The following is a 13,548-nucleotide window of genomic DNA, read 5'->3' on the forward strand; positions in this document are numbered from 1 at the left end:
GAAAGAGCTGCCAAAGAATTACTTCTCCCCTGAAGAGGCACCAGCACCAAGTAGTTTTACAGGAAATATCTATTGAATGCTATGGAAAAGATAATTCCTATATTATTTAAACCATTTTAGGATAGAAAGCTTCCTATAATGCAATTTTAAATATTGATAAATAGCTATTATATCACATGCCAGGCAATGCAATTAAATACTGTAAATATTGGGACTTCTCTGGTGGTCCAGTGGTTAAGACTCGGTGCTCCCAATGCAGGGGGCATGGGTTTGATCCCTGGTGGGGGAACTAGGATCACGCATGCCACATGGCGCGGCAGGGAAAATAAATAAATAAATATTGACCAATCTTTCTGAATGGACTGGTGAGGATAAGTTATATATAGTGAAGGGCAACCTACTGCTGTCAGTGTACTGACTGACTTTTAAGAGAAGCTATTTAATATCCAGTAACAAGGGATTCCCTGGTGGTCCAGTGGTAAAGAATCCGCCTTACAATGCAGCCGATGAGGGTTCAATCTCTGGTCAGGGAATTAAGATCCCACATGCGTGGGGCAACTAAACCCTCGCGCCACAACTACTGAGCCCGCGCACCTCAACGAGAAAGCTTGTGTGCCACTAACTACAGAGCCCACGTGCCCTGGAGCCTGTGCACCACAACTAGAGAGACAAAACCTGCACGCCACAACTAGAGAGAAGCACGCATGCCACAACAAAAGATCCTACGTGCTGCAACTAAGACCCAACACAGCCAAAAAAAATAAAAAATCCAGTAATGCATGCATAACTCAATTAAAGTAAAAATGGAGCCATGAGTTAAATGAAACGAGAAATGCAGCTGACTCACTAACGTGATTGTTAATATATGTTCTGGCCATCCCAAAGTGCCACAAGTCAGTATTCCAAGAATGAAATGGAAACAGCAGGGCCTGCCTCAAAGTGATTCCAAAGACTATGAATATGAAAAAGGCTTAGTGTCATACTGTCTTAGGGTCTGCTTGTGGGAAACCCTACCTAAGAGGATTCAGGTACATCTGACTTATCAAGGAAGTGCTCCCAGGAGAAACTGGGAATGGGAAGCAGTAGAGAGAAGCAGCAGCGGCCAAGCAAGGGAGCAATCTGGGGCAAAATCCCAGCTTTAGCCTGGTCCAGCAGGGGAACTCTGGAGTATAAGTAACTGAGTTTGAGCTGTCTCAAGGCAAGGGAACTGGTCTTTCATAGCCCTTGCGTTAGTCAGTCAACAGCTAAGAACCTCTCCAGGGAGATGGAGTACTTCAAGCTCTCTGGGCCTATGCACAAAGTGAAGCCAGTCACTCAAAGACAGTCCTCAAAGACAGTCCTCAAAAGAGTCACAGACACAAGCCATTAGAAGCAAAGATTCACTCAAAGTTGCATAACTGGTGCACAGAAGCAGTAAAAAGGATCAAGGGGATCTGGTCAGGGCACAGGCAGTATCTGCTATGTATACTTGGTGATACTAAAGAATAAAGTGCTATGTAACCATATGGATAAACAGATGACACTGTCTGTTGTAAAGGATATTTTTGTAAACATACTTAATATGTTTTATCCCCAATCTCCCACTGCTGTCCCCAAACTATTATTAGGTCAATGAGAAATCCCAATTCCTTTCTTTGATTCTAAGAGGCCACTTAGCATTAAGAGGCCCCATTGTAGTAAAAGTTAGTAATCACTGTTTTAACAAGTCATTAACAAAATAATTTACCATAACATACTTTCTTAATTGAGTTTTCTGGGATAACTAAAGAAATTTAATTAATTTGGGTATTAAAATACAGCTAACTGTAGTTATGATGGTCTGTCAGTTAAGGCCTTGTACACAACCAACAGCACTCAACTCTGGTTTACTTGAGTGAAAGCCATCTGAGAGCTCAAAGACTTGGGAGGCTGAAGAACCAGACAGCAGGAGCTTGGAAGGGCTAGGAAGCAAAATCCACAATCACACTGGTACAGTAGGAAGGGTCTCCTTGGGCTACTGCCCCTGCAATAAATGGGCTCCAACAGTTCCCTCAGTTATGGACATCACATGCTCAAGATTCAAAGTTCCAGGGAGAGCTTCTAATATAGCTGAACTTAGGGACCCACCCACCCCTACCTGTGATTGTGCTGGGGAAGAAAGAGGAAGGATCTATTTTTCCTTCTGTGATGGAAGGCTGATTGCTGATTTATCCACCTAACAAGATTATACATGAAGGGGATGGAGATAATTCACAACAAAGAAATCAGAGTGCTATTAGGAAGAGAGAAAGAATGCTGGAGAATTTTTTGGTGATACTATGTGATACATTAGGCAACAAAGAAACTGGTCAATATAAGGACAACCCAAGAACTGGCATAGCCTAATTTATATTTCATGTTCTTTATAAAAACTGGTCACTTGAAATAAGTCAACGTGTATAGCAGATTGCATTTTCCAAGTTGGCTAGCCACATGAAGGTCTCCCATACTGCATGTTTTCTTACGATCTGACATCAACACTCCTCTCATGAAGAGGTGGGGGTCTACGTCCACTCCCCTTGAAGCCAGGCAAGTCTATGACTATGGCAAAAGTTACACTATGTGACTACTTGTGAGCTAGGTCATAAAAAGTGACACCGCTTTCACCTGGTCTTTTTGGCTTTCTCTTAGAACCCAACAACCATTCTGTGAGGAAGCGCAGCTGAAATCTAGTTGACAGTCAACACCTGCCTCCAGACATGACTTCAAGTTAACTTCAGCCCCACACACAATCTGACTACGTAACAGACCCCAAGAGAGAATCAGCTAGCTGAGCCCAGTCAACCCCTAGAACTCTTAGAGATAATAATAAAATGCTTTTTGTGGTTTTAAGCCATTAAGCTTTCCAGTGATTTGTTACATAGCAATAAATAACTGAAACAATGTAAAACTTGTTAACATCGCCCCACAAATCAATATTCAAATACTATCTCCAAGGGACACCTTTTTTTTTCTTTTGGTCTGTCCACTAATGTCCTTGGGGTAAATCACTTTCTACCCATTCTTAGTCCAGCTGGAAAAGATCAGACTGCCCCCAAACCTCTGAGTTCCAGATGATCTTCGGTTCCTCCAAATGATCTAGAGAGGCCTGGCTAATTTCTTAACCACTTCCCTCGATTACAATGATTGTTTCAGAGAAGGATATGTGAGCCAAGCCACGGCAATTAGAGTCTGCCCTGGGGACTTTTGCTGATACCATCAAGAAAGAATCTCTTGCTCCCTTCTGCACCACAAGTGCTAAAATTTGAACCATAAAGAGAAGATTAGCATGGCCCCTGCGCAAGGATGACAAGCAAATTCATGAAATGTTCCGTATTTCTCACTCACTGGGATCCTTATCAGTGCCAGTGTTACAGGAGAGAAATGATGGATTGACTGTTTCAAAAGAGAGAGCGAGAACAGAATAGAATAGATATTCTCTTCACCCAGATTGCAAGCTGTGAGAGAGATGTAAGTCTAACACTGATGGTGGCAATTTTTGCCTATCTGAGAATGAAGCCAACAAAGAAGGAAGCAATACCAAAGACAATGTCCTGATGACATCAAGACCATGGGATCCAGCCATGACTGTAGTTAGCATGACCCTAGGACCTTCTATTTCATGAGCCAACAAATTCCCCTTTTACTTTAACCTGGTTCATGCTGGATCTCTGTCACACAGTGAAGTTCAAATCGCAATCTTAAAAAAATCTAAACAACATGGCTATCTTGAAACAGTTTTGGATCTAGAAAGTGTATTTTTAAAATTCAGTTAGTTTGAGAGGTATGAAATGTGTTACTCTCCACTGTGATGGAAGGGAATCATGAATCAAGATCATGGTTATTCAAAACTCACAAGCATCTCTAGCAAACTCAGAGATCCAGTCTAAAAGCTATAAAAGAGTTCATGCTGAGAAGATAAGTGTTTTACCAAAAGCTGCCTGTTTGAAGCCTTCAAACCAAGGGGAAAAGCTTCAGGTCTCTTTTTCTTTTTTTAATAATTTTTAAAAATTTTTATTTATTTTTGGCTGCGTTGGGTTTTCGTTGCTGCACGCGGGATTTCTCTAGTTGCAGCGGGTGGGGGCTACTCTTCGTTGCGGGGCGCAGGCTTCTCATTGTGGTGGCTTCTCTTGTTGCAGAGCACGGGCTCTAGGCACACGGGCTTCAGCAGTTGTGGCTCATGGGCTCTAGAGCACAGGCTCAGTAGTTGTGGCACACGGGCTTAGTTGCTCTGCGGCATGTGGGATCTTCCTGGACCAGGGCTCGAAGCCGTGTCCCTTGCATTGGCAGGCAGATTCTTAACCACTTAGCCACCAGGGAAGCCCCAGGTCTCTTTAAAAGATTTCAAAATGTGACTATGAGCCTATATGGCAGGAGGATATACAGCAAGTAATCTATCAATTTGTAACTTTGACCCAAAGCAAGTGTACACTACAATATTTTTTATGCAGGAACAGAGTTTTAGAAATTTGCAAACTAAATATAATTAAGAAAATACACTTATACCACTGCTTATTACATTAACATGAATAATCAAGAGTTGACTTTTCTCAAAAGATTTACTTTCCTAATAGTGCTTTACTTAGACTAATAAAAAAGTTCATTTGTGTTCTAGGGGAACAAGCCAGTTAATAGCACATTTTAAACTGTTTGACTTATATATTGACCTACCCACATGCTTTTCAATAATATACTTAGTTCATAAAGAAATGTACACCCATACTCAAACATCGTCTACAACATATCAAGTGATTTGCTGCTGGTCTGCCAGGCAGGACCTGCCAAGGCTACACCTACAAGAAGCATCTTAACATTCTAAGAACTCTTAACGTTCAATATCCCTAATCTAGATAAAACCCTAGCAGAAAAATAACTAAACAGAACTTTGCTTCCACTTGTAGAGATGACGTAAGTGAAAATAAATGTAAGAGAACAAAACTAGGCAAGGTCCCAGTCAAGCAGGCTAGGATTTTTGATGGGGTTACAAGTCCTGGAGTCCTAGAACATTCATCCATATTCTGGTCTGATCAACTAAGTGGGACTAGGTAGGCACACAAGCGCCCAAGGTTAACCCCAGCTACCACATCTGTCAGCATGACTAATTTTATAGTCTCTCTGGTTCTGCTGTGTCAGGGCAGCTCAGAAATTGGACAGATTAAGTGTACTAAAAAGGAAATCAGGACTTCCCTGGTGGTCCAGCGGTAAAGAATCTGCCTTACAATGCAGGTAACGCAGGTTTGATCCCTGGTCAGGGAACTGAGATCCCACATGCTGTGGGGCAACTTAGCCCACGAGCCACAACTACTGAGCTCGAGCACCTCAACTAGAGAGCCCACATGACCTGGAACCTGCGCACCAGAGCTACAGAGCCCACGGTGCCCTGGAGCCTGCACGCCACAACTAGAGAAAGAAAACCTGCATGCCACAACTAGAGAGAAGCCCACGTGCCACAACAAAAGATCCTGCGTGCCGCAACTAAGACCCGACACAGCCAAAAATAAATAAAATAAATAAATAATAAATCTTTTTTAAAAAAAGGAAATCCATCAATGACTAAAAGTGAGCATGACTGGGGATGTCAAGCTAATGCCAGAAGCCCTTACCATCTCACCCTACCCTCCAGCTCTCCCACTTTACCAGCTTGTTTTCCAGTTCAAAATTCCTAGGGCTGGACTTCCCTGGTGTTGCAGTGGTTAAGAATCCGCCTGCCAATGCAGGGGACACAGGTTTGAGCCCTGGTCCAGGAAGATCCCATATGCCGTGGAGCAACTAAGCCTATGTGCCACAGCTACTGAGCCTGTGCTTTGGAGCCCACGAGCCACAACTGCTGAGCCCGTGTGCCACAACTACTGAAGCCCGTGCGCCTAGAGCCCATGCTCCACAACAAGAGAAGCCACAGCAATGAGAAGCCTGCTTGCCGCAACTAGAGGAAGCCCGTGCACAGCAACGAAGACCCAACACAGCCAAAAATAAATAAATACATAAATTTCTTTAAAAAAATTCCTAGGGATTAGCTGACCTAAAACTTCATAATTCAGCTTGAATAAGAAAAGTTATTAGTGACCTACTTATATTCTAGTGCAAAGTCAAAATGCTTCTACTAAAACTTCTTGTTGACTCCAGGGACTATAATTTCTCTCTCTCTTCCAAAGTGCCTGATATACAACTCAGTAAATTATCTTGAATGAATTTTGTATTTAGGTGAAATGTAACACCGTATTACCCAACAGTCATTTTTCTGAGAGTCACAACTATCCCTACAATCAGCCAAAAGCCAGAAAGAAAAAGTCTCAGAATATCCAAAATAAAGGTCAAAGCCTATGTATGAAAGATTTCCTCATAGGGAAGTACCTCAAGCCCTCACATAGTCTTTTTTTAATAATTATTTCTTAAATTAATTAATTAAGCTGCAAAAAGAGACAGCTGATGCACTAAGGGAAAAAAGGGGCCCAGCAGCACGTACTGGGGCTATTAGCCCTAAATTTTTACATATATAGAAAGCGCATGTATGTGGAATCTCTTTCTTTTTTTGTTTTGTTTCGGTTTCGGGGGGTGGTTGTTTTTTGTTTGTTTTTGGCCGCACTGCATGGCTTGCAGGATCTTAGTTTCCCAACCAGGGACTGAACGTGGGCCCTCGGCAGTGAAAGCACGGAGTCCTAAACACTGGATCGCCAGGGAATTCCCTGCAATCTCATTCTTTAAAAATATAGGATAAATGGGACTTTAGCGTAAAGGCAGCCTTTGATTTATACATATACTGTGCTACTCAAGTTTGCAAAATAAATCACTTAGCATTATCTCAGCAATATTACCTTCCAAGACCACTCACAAAGTATGCCTTTAACCTGTTACTATGTTAGCAAACAGGTCAAAGCACCTGTGCAGTGTAAGTAACACTGCACCACACTTACCACTATACTTCGATTAGTTGGATGAAAGGGTTGAATGCCTACTAAGAGCGAGGTCCTGTAGGTATTTTACATATATTCTCTCTTATGGATGATGATCAAGCAGTGACTGTCTTCCCCATGCCTAGGGCCAACATCACCCAACTAGTACAGCAAGTGAAGGATAAGAGATATGATCCTAGGTCCATCCACAAAACTTCACTTTGCAGTAATGGGAGTAGCCCCCAGGAAGACATGGGCCCGGTGGCTGATGACAGGATATTCAGTGGAGAGACAGTAAGCAATTACTAGTGTGAGCAAAGGCTAGGAATAAGGATCAGGCAATTGGAGGCAATGAGGGGATGAAGCTGAAAAGCAGGGTCAGGGTCAAGGATTGGAACTGAGTGAAAAGACAGGTGTGTAAAATAACAGCTAAGGGAGTGAAAATTAGAGCAAGGATTCTGGAAGAGCTGGCAGGAGGGGCTTTTCATCTCTTTTCTTCCTCAAATCCTCCCTTATTACCAATGCTACACGCCACCGCCACCACCACCACAGACCACACTGCCAAGCCTTCACCAGTGCTAACAGACCCCAGTTTAGAAGGTCAGCAGGATGCAAGATAAGCTTTGCCTTCTCCTCCCACTGCTCCTTACCACTGGCTCCTCCCAACCCTGCCTTCCATGAGGCTGGTGCCAAACAAGAATCAGGGAGCAGAGCCTTGGGGAGAAGAGGGGCTGGGTGACAGAATGCATTCCTGGTGGCAGGATCACCTGTAATAAGGGGAAGATCCTGGTCTGCCCAAACCTGTCAGGGAGGTGGTCAGCCAAGGTGGTGGCCCACCGGCAGAATGCCATCTGATAGATGGGCATGCCCAAGACAGTCAGTTTCATGAGAGTCTGACAGCACTGCACTTCAACTTCAAAATAATTTATGACAGGGGCTTCCCTGGTGGTGCAGTGGTTGAGAGTCCGCCTGCCAATGCAGGGGACACGGGTTCGTGCCCCGGTCCGGGAAGATCCCATGTGCCGCGGAGCGGCTTGGCCCGTGAGCCATGGCCGCTGAGCCTGTGCGTCCGGAGCCTGTGCTCCGCAACGGGAGAGGCCACAACAGTGAGAGGCCCGCGTACCGCAAAAAAATAATAATAATAATAATTTATGACAAACTTCACTGCTTTATCCTATTTAGAACTTTACACTTGCACTGTAACTGTTCTACAAATTTCCCTGTCTCGGGTACTACATTTTCCTAAAACTTAAAATGACTAGCCAGCCAGCTGATTGTCCAGATAAAAGAACATCTGTAGCCACTTAACGCTCTAAAGAGCATACAAACTTCACAAAGGTACCCAAAAATCTATAGAAACCATCCATCAATGGCTTCTTTTAGCTGTTTATATATTTAAGACTATATTTTAACATGTTTTAAAAGCCTAAATATATTTTCCCTCTATTATTTAGAAAATGCTGCCTGACACACATCCCAGTTGCCTCCACCACACACAACCTTTTCAGCAATTTTTAAAAATAGCTTTTATTGCCTTGCACCCCTGACAGATCAAGATATGTATTTCTTAAGGAAAAAAACTAAACTTCTATCAAGAAGAAAGCCATGCTGAAGCATTGGAGACACAATTATTGATGGTGCCTTTCCAGGAGAGAAGATGAAAAATGGATTTAATTCATTTCTTATACCTAGTTTACCTTCAAAGTAGTATATTCCTTCACTTCTGAATCATTTATCAAACCAATAGTGTTCCGCAAGTGACTGATACTTCACCTGCTAAGTTGCTTTTGACATTCTACTCAAAATAAAATACAGTGTATGTTACTACATGTGTTTAGATTTTTGTACCATCTGTACATTCCTCTCAAAACTGAACCCCAGAACAGTGGGTTTTCTTCTCCCTGTCCTCCTTCCTCAAATCCTCTCTGTAGACTAAAACAGAAGGACTTGTATTTCAAAGACCTTTAAAATTGAAGGTCTTATATTTTTAGAGGAAGACAGCTGAGTAGATTTTAAATTATAACTAATTTAGATGTACTGAAAAATTAATTACACCAAGTTAACAATATCATATATGGAAGAAAGGGGGGAACAATTCACCCTAATCATTTTAAACTTAAGCTGGAAATAAAGCATTTGTAAACTGTTATCAAGTATACAAGGTAACAAAACACCAAGTACAGTTTCCAAAAAGCAGACCCAGCACTCAATCATCCTTTAAAATTTGTCAAAGAAACAAAACAGTTCGTTAATTCCCCTCTCAATAAGGAAAAAATATTACTTCCAATAGGATTCCTTTCAATAGCAAACTTTCTTCAGAGTGCAGATTTGGAAAATTAATTGCTTACAATTAACAACGAATTAGTTGGATACAAAAGTCTTTTAATTGCACCAAGTTTCATTAAATCTAAGATGCCAGTGATTATCAAGTGCAACATTATCTCATGTAACATTGGGGGGGAAAAACAATGCCAGTTAAGCTATGGTATAATGCTTACTTATGGCATCCTGTCCTCAAGATTAAAATGTGAACAAAATGTGGTTTAGAATCAAGGAAATACTGGAACCTTAAACATATCATTCAAGTATGTTAGAATATCACAAGGAAAATTATGTACAGATAAAATAATCTTAGATACTAAGACAGTAATCTATCTATATTACAATAAAATGTCAGTACTCCAACACAATTCCTAATCTGAGCAGTCAGAAAGATAAATCAAAGCTTTTAGTAAATAGATGTATAATTAATCAAATGAAAGGCACCTCCCAAAATTGGAATCTGGAGATTAAAAGCCACTGTTCAGTAATGACAATGATGAAAACAACTGTAAGAATAGTTCACTCAGAAACAGCTGGTCTTTTAGCATGAGTTCACCTCATACTTAGACAAAAGGTGTGGTGTGGTGTTACATTCCATCCCACCTGCTACACTAACAAAATTTGGCTCTACCAGACAACATCCATATTTGAGAAATGTTAAGTACAGTCAAAGAGAACTCATATGCTTAAAACTGACAAACAGGAAAAGTATTTGTTTACAACAAATTTATATTAAAAAAATAAAAGTTGAAGACTAACATGGAATCAATACCTTGGGTTTTTCTTTTCCCTTTCCAAGGAGAAACTGAGGCAGATTCAAGATTCTGTCAGCACTACAGCAAACTTTGTCATTTCTCACTGTATACAAGCTATTTTTAAGTCTTACCCACGCTAAAGAACTCCAATTCAACATAATTCATGCTAAATACTTTAAATACTAAACATTTACATGCATTTTGTATCCAACTGATTTTTTTTAAATAACTTCAACTACTTGTGATATAGCCTTACGACAAAGTCTCTTTTGAGAGCACTGACCCCTAAGCTTAGGAAAACACCCCACTCTAAGATGCTTTTCTTCCAAATCTTATCTCTTTCAGAATTTTGCTAGACACCTCAAATAGGAAGAATACAGCTTGCCAGTATCCCCAGCTAACTATACCATGTTTTGACACAACTTTTAGGAGAGAAAAAGCAAATCAAGAAAACATGCTGACTTCAGGACTCTTTAAAAAGTCCTGGTTCATTTACTTAGCAAAACGCAAGAGCCCGAACAGGTCCTCAACGAGTTAGTCTTACCTGGCAGGTCACCAAGCTGACAGTGGTGGTGAGGCCAGTCTTCCCAAGTTTTCTGGGATTTCCAGAGGGGACTAAAGTAATAGTAGGAGGCCTTCCCTTGGTTTAGGGGCTTTTCTCTAAAATTCTCTCTCCTCTCCCCACCTGGTCTTTTTCCCCCTCCGCTAATCCTTTAGCTTATCAACCTCACCACCAAAATCACAACACTGAATGCACTCTCCAGAAAACGGTGAGGCACCTAGCCCACCTTTTTTAAATTATCTAAGGCACAACAGCCCCTACAAGGATAACAAATCAACAGTGATGTCTAAGGCACAGCATTCTCTTCAACCTCTAAAGAAAGATCCTAATGTATGTAATATCTTCTACCAACTACAACTGAAAAGTGTATGAACATATTTCGGAAATATTTCTGCTTCAGTTCTTGAAGGTGAAGAGTTTCTTACTTCAATTCATTAAAATTAACCAGAACCCAACCATAGTACTTAGTACTCAAGATTTCACTGCGCCTTTACCTAAAAATTTTCCTCCAAACTAAATATTTAGGATTTGTGTCCTATTCAGAAATTAGCTTCCACAGTACCCTCCACGATGCCAGAATGCACACTGACTTAATAACAAACGACCTTTTTTGGAAGAGAAGAAAAACTAACCTTCGACCCCCCTTAACTCACTGCCTAAGGTTAGTATTTAAGTATAAATCTGCGTGTCCTCCAAACAAGGGGAGGAGGGCAGAACGCTGTTCTTACCACTGCATCCCCCACAGCTCCTAGCACGAAGCCTGGAAGCAGAGGCCATTCAATAATAGCCTATAAACACTGTAGTCCTCTGATAAGTTGGGGCATTCCAAAACACTGGCTCCACCCCTCCAAGGGTCAGCCTCCAGTTCCCGATTCCAGACCGCCTCGGCCTTGCTCTGGTGTAAATGAAACCTCGTCGCTCAAACAGACCCAGGATGGGGGCAAGAGAGCCACCCGACCCCATCCCGCAGATCCTCTATTCACCCCGCCAGGCTGTTGGTCCCAAGCCTTCCCCACCCGATCCCAGTAACCAACGTCGCCGGCCCGCAGATCCGAGGGGGCAAGAGCCCCGCCCCACCGGCTGGACCGACAGCCTGGCGTCAGGACACGGGGGACGCCTGCGCAGAAGAACACGCCTTCCACCCGCCTGGCCCCTCCGTTCCGAGGGTAACAATACCACCTCAGAAAGACTGACAAGGTAGGCGGGGGTGGGGGGATGGAGGAGAACCGGTACGCGTCTGCGCGCGCCCCGACGCCTGGACTAGACCCTGCTCGCGCCGCCCATCCAGCTCCCCCAGAGCCCAACTGTCTCCACGTGAGCGCGCCCGCGCGCGCTACCACGCCTCGCGCTGACAGGGTTGCCTCACCTGAGCCGGACTCCGCCCCCCTTCTCGCTGGAGGAGGCGGTGACCCTTCTCCGATCGGACCCGACAGTGTCGGAGGAGGCGGGAACGTCCAGGCTGGCGCCCCAGTGATGGGATTTCCCCCCCCTTCCGCCCACCCCGCCTCTCGTCCTCCGGCTGCTTCAGCCCGTTCGCCGCCGCACTCTGAGAATACCACGGCAGCTGCCCACAGTAAACGGAAGTGACGCAACACGAGATCGCCTACTCCGCGGCTTTTCTCCTCCCCTCCGGCCGCGCTACAGCCAATCAGAAGCGGAAGCGGCGGGGCCAGGGTGGATGTGCCGCCAGCCAGCGCGCGGAATCCGGCGGAATTTATTCGGCCCCGGGAACACTGACCAATCCGCGGTCCCAGGAGCCTCGCTGTGTTTACTACCGAGCGAATCCGTGAGCCCTGCAGCCAATCACCGTATGCCTTACAACACGTAAAACTGTTATCAAACGCCTTTTAAAGCGGGATTTATCACTAAGCGACTCTAGGATTGGACTACAGAAAAGCGACTGTGTGCCGAAGCCAATCCAGACCCGCTGTGGTGGAGACCAGCGGGTTTTCCGCCTCATTCCACCAGTCACAACTACGACTGCCTGAGGTCTGAGCTAGGTGAGAGGCGAGCCCGCGAGGTAGTGTCCCACCGCTGGCTGGACCTGAAGGATTTCCCCACCCTCACGGCGCCCAGCTCCCTCTTCGGTGACACCGGGCTCCCTCTCCAACGCGAATTCCCTTCGCGGGACCTCGTAGGCTTTGGAAAAAAATAAAATTCCAAGACGCTGTTTAGGTTGAATTAAGCCAAAATCCAGGCTAAAGACGCTGAACCGAAAATGCCATCCATGTGACGGCAGTTGGGTCCGACACCGCGCCACGTCCAGTCCCGGTGGCGGCGTCTCCAAGAGCTGGGGACTGAGAAGTCTGGCACTTCGCTCCGCATTCCGTGCCGCAGGTCAAATAAGCCTGCAGTCTCCAGAACCAGTCTTCCAATGAACAGAATGGGAAACGTGGAAGAGTTGCGGACTTCGGTTGGACAATGTCAGAAAAGAGCAAGGTCCGTGCGGCTTCCGGGCTCCCAGGTGCACGCTCGGACGGACAGCCCGAACCCTTAGGTACACCGGCCCCGGCGCCTCCGACGGCAGAAAGAAGCCGACCTTCCCCATGTGAAGAGGAGACAAGGAAGTCCGTAAGGGGCCTTCCGCGGCGGGAGGTGTCGGGAGCTCGGCGTGGCTCCGGAGACAAAGGCAGGCTGGGGAACGCAGTTCGGTTGTTTTTTTGGGGGGTGGGTTGGGGGGGGGAAGACTATTTTTAAAAGGGAACACCCCACTTCTTCAGAACTCAACACCCAGTTATCATTAGAGCTGATCCATCCCTTCAGACCATACACGTTGGAAATGTTGTCCTTGCAATATTGGGGTTGGGGTTTTTTTCTTTACGGCCTCAACGAAGTCTGATGGTAAATTGTGTTCATTAAGATTCCCAGACATTTTATTGCCCTTGCATGTATTTTACTGTCAGATTGGGCTGCTTTAAAAAAAAAAAAAAAAGAATGCTGACAGTAAGCCAGGCAACGTGAGAGGTCCTTTAACATATGTGACCCTTATAGACATACTGTGAACTAGATGTTATCTCATATA

At 44.2% G+C, this 13,548-nt stretch overlaps 1 non-coding gene across 1 annotated transcript; it reads left to right on the forward strand.

Annotated features, from left to right (window-relative positions):
• The first annotated feature begins 3,231 nt into the window (after positions 1-3,231).
• On the forward strand, positions 3,232-3,338 carry LOC114884905. Its single transcript, XR_003790966.1, has one exon. It is a non-coding gene; the product is annotated as a U6 spliceosomal RNA (small nuclear RNA).
• The last annotated feature ends 10,210 nt before the right edge of the window (positions 3,339-13,548 follow it).

Source organism: Monodon monoceros, unplaced genomic scaffold, assembly GCF_005190385.1.
Source record: "Monodon monoceros isolate NGI ecotype Baffin Bay Population unplaced genomic scaffold, NGI_Narwhal_1 Super_Scaffold_5, whole genome shotgun sequence".
NCBI classification, from domain to species: Eukaryota; Metazoa; Chordata; class Mammalia; order Artiodactyla; family Monodontidae; genus Monodon; species Monodon monoceros.